We start from the raw sequence: 4078 nt of genomic DNA, 5'->3' as shown, positions 1-4078 counted from the left end.
TAAAGCCTTTAATTCACTTTTAGGTACATTGATGATATTCTGTCACTCAATAACCCACAGTCCAATAAGATCATGAAGGCTATTACTAGACGTATATCAGAATAAACTTGAGATTAAGGATACTACCGAAAGTAGAAGGTCGGTTTCAAATATTTTTCTGGATATTGACACATCTGACGTCTTAAATTTGAATAGATTCTATGCAAACGCAATGATTAAAACTGTCAACTTAACATTTCTTAGTAGTATCATCCCCTTCGACCATGCATCTTATGGCGTCTACATACCTCAGTTAATATGGTAATCTAGAGCATGCTTACACTTTGCTGACCTAGTAATAGGGTGTGCCCATTACACAAATCTGTCAAGCAAGGGAACCAAGAAATCGACATTACACTAGTATTACGGTATACTTCACAAATTGTCGGTGTCTTAACTCACTGTATATATCAGCTGTTTTAGATCCTTAGTATCAGATACCGATCTCGCTTTTATTTTGGAGAGTCCCTCAATTTTTTATTTTTTTGTTTCTGTGATTTATCTCTTCTTAATCATTTTGCGAGATTTGACAGTCAAGAAATTACTGTCGCCTTGTTTTTAAAAAATAATAAATTAAAATGCAATTGTTAAATCATCAAATGTCTGCACAAATCTGGCTTTCAAATATTAAAGTCATATGCAAATTCCAATTCTAATATCCATGCTTCTTTGTTGATTTTTTTACAAAGGTGACAGTCAATCGGTAAACTTCGGCTTTAAAACACAACCATCAATTAGCTGCCATATATATTTTCACATCAACACTGACCAAGTGAGATATTGTTTTGACGATTATACGGTATGTATGCGTAAAAAATGATAAAATCGTTCACACTAGACTACATTTTATGATATATGCATGCATTGGTTTAAGAATTGGGTTAACATTATTTTTCACCAGTCACTCGTTTCATATGACTTTAAGGCGAAAGGCGTTGATGATTAAGGTACATCAAAAAAACCACTTTGGACGCACGAATTATTTATATATTGTTTAAAATCAAACTTGTGAAATATTTGTGTATCGTAAAGGCTATTAAAACTATGAAAATAAATCAATAGCAATGTCTAAAAACCGAAAAAAAAATATGTAAATAGAGTTGCAATATACAAAATGAAACGTTTTGTAACAGCAAAAAATAAAATCACAAAAATACTGAACTCAGAGGAAAATTCCAAACGGAATGTCCCTAATCAAATGACTAAAATCAAAAGCTCAAACACATCAAACGAACGGGTAATAACTGTCCTGGAGGAAATGGTGGATTAAACCTGGTTTTAAGGTTAGCCAAACCTCTCACTTGTATGACTGTCGCATCAAATTCCATTATATTGATCAGTACAATATTATTTCTCCTCAACACCAAAACATACATTGTAGACCCATTGGTGGCCTTGTGCTGAAGCTTTAGTCGGGTTGCTGTCTCTTTGAAACATTCCCCGTTTCCTTTCTTGATTCTGTTGTAAAAATATTATTTATGATATTTTTAAAAAAGGTAACGATAGACATTTGCATCTACTATGTACAGTTCAAAATATATCCTAAACATTCGTAAAGCTCGAACTAGGGTGGCATGTGGTGGTATATCTCGCATGTCACATATGTCATCTTGATTATTGTCGACATGTCATACTAAGAGACTATTAGTTTCTAAATTTATAATTAAATGAAAGGAAGATGTAAGATCGGGACAAGGGAAACTGCTAGATAACTAACTCAGGAATAGTATACCACAATTTATTTATTTCATGTAAAACAATGATCATATCAATAATTTGATAAACACCCATTGAAGATAAATGGTAACACTCTCACACGAGATCAAACAATAGTTACATGTTGTACCTAGTCAGGAGGTAAGATTTGCCAGATAAGCGATTTCTGCATCTTAAGATTAAATATTAGCTTTTTTAGTATTTGATTATATCAAGGATGTGTAAAGAAATATAATAACTTCATAAAAATTAAATCATGAGGCATGTAATGCTGAATTTCTTCCTGTTATCAACAAAAGGTATGTATTCCCATTCAGTGGTCCATTGTAAAATAAAAATCATTTCTATTCACCCTGGTATCAAATGTATTTAAATAGGAATAACGTGTTATACTTGAGAAATTTCCTCTGAAATTCCCGTTAACACTACCAGAATCTTTTGATATCAGCTCATGTAAGAAAATACTATTTGCGAAAATGATTTATTTAAGTATAGTGATGAACCTGTGTTTATTATATATGGTCAGTTGCAGTTCCATAGATACAAAAGAAAAATGTACTATAAAGGTAGATCCGGAGTCAAAAAGAACAAAGGCTGATTGTCGAAACAAAAACTTGACGAGTGTTCCATTGGATTTACCAGCTGATATCAATGTACTCGATTTAGCGGGAAATTTGTTTACGTTTATTGGTAACTCTGATTTCAAACGATTTGTTGTACTTTCAGAGATCAATTTGAACAACAACGAAATTATGGCTTTAGATACGCACGCGTTTTATTTGCCTTTGCTAACGAAATTGCAGTTGTCAAACAATCATCTTAATGTATCGGATTCTTATTCAGAGAATGTGTTCCACTCATCATCAAAACTTAGAGAACTGGATATAAAACGGAATATGAGATATGCTAGCTATAGTGAAAATCCATTAGATTATAACTTACCAGGGTCCAGCCTTATAAATTTGGAAGTACTTGTTATTGACTTAGTTTGCTTTCCCAAATTCAATTCAAGTTTTCAGAAGATGAGCAACCTACAAACGCTTATATTCGATGATTGTTTTATTTGTTACCTCAGCAATGAAACGTTCATGAATTTTCCTCAAAACGTGAAAGAACTACAAATGAGGAGCTGTCAATATTTCTTTGTGGTTGAAATTGATGCATTGAAATATTTTCCCGTGTTGCGTATTCTCGATATAAGCGATACCCCAATCAGTTTAAGTCAGGCGTTACAAATGGTTTATCCATTACAAAACACGAATATGGATCTCATCAATTTCCACCATGTTTCTGTAGAAAATTCACAAATTTATCCTTATGACGTCATTTTGACTCCGAAGTTAATGGAGTATATATCAACGATCTGTATCAAAACTCTTGATATCTCTGAAAATAGCATATGTTCCATACGCAATAAATCTTTAATTCTGTTTCAGCACCCGCAATGCTTTGAACAATTGATTTTATCAGCAAACAGATTCGGATTAGGATATTTTATCTCATATTTCGTGAGCTTCGTTTACCGTATGACGAATTTAACTCTGTTTGATAACTCATATGTTCCGCTGGAATACAAGAATCCTCAGTTTTTACATGATAGCCAAACTTTAGATTTGAGAGTTAAAGACAGCCGTATTTCTAAGGGTAATTTTGAAAAACCATCTTTTACGTTTCATATACCTAAAAATCTAAAATATGTTAGAGTATCTCACGTTATGGCAAGAAACTACGTACAAATAATCGATATATCAAACACTTTGCTTGCAACACTAGATTTTTCATATTACAATACGGATATGTTTCCACGTTTTATATGTAATGGTTTTAACAATCTCAAATATCTTGACATATCGGGAATAGAGTCAACAAAAACATTTGGTCAGTTCCCAATCTTAAAACATCTTAAGATTCTTAAAATGGCGCATAGTCAATTATATAAATTAATTCCACAAAACGTAACCATTTTTAATTGGACTACATACTTGACTTCATTGGATGTGTCGCATAATTATTTGTGGTACGTTGGTGAGAAATCTTTCGAAGGATTAAATTTATTGACTTCGTTAAACGTTTCAAATAATATGTTTCAAACTATTCCGCGGGAAATCATGTCTTTTGCTCATTTAACTGAATTGGATTTAAGTTTTAACCTACTGTCGATGCTGGAAGATGACTTAACAGTCTGGATTAATGTTCAAAACAAACATTTTGGACATTTCAAACTCTACCTACAAGGGAATGCATTTATATGCACCTGTGAAACTGCAAATTTTTTGATCTGGATTTTTGATACAAAAGCAAACTTAGACATGGATAAAAACTA

This window comes from Mytilus galloprovincialis, chromosome 10 (genome assembly GCF_965363235.1).
Source record: "Mytilus galloprovincialis chromosome 10, xbMytGall1.hap1.1, whole genome shotgun sequence".
In the NCBI taxonomy this organism is placed as follows: Eukaryota; Metazoa; Mollusca; class Bivalvia; order Mytilida; family Mytilidae; genus Mytilus; species Mytilus galloprovincialis.
The sequence above is the reverse complement of the archived record's forward strand: the minus strand, read 5'-3'. Positions refer to the sequence as shown.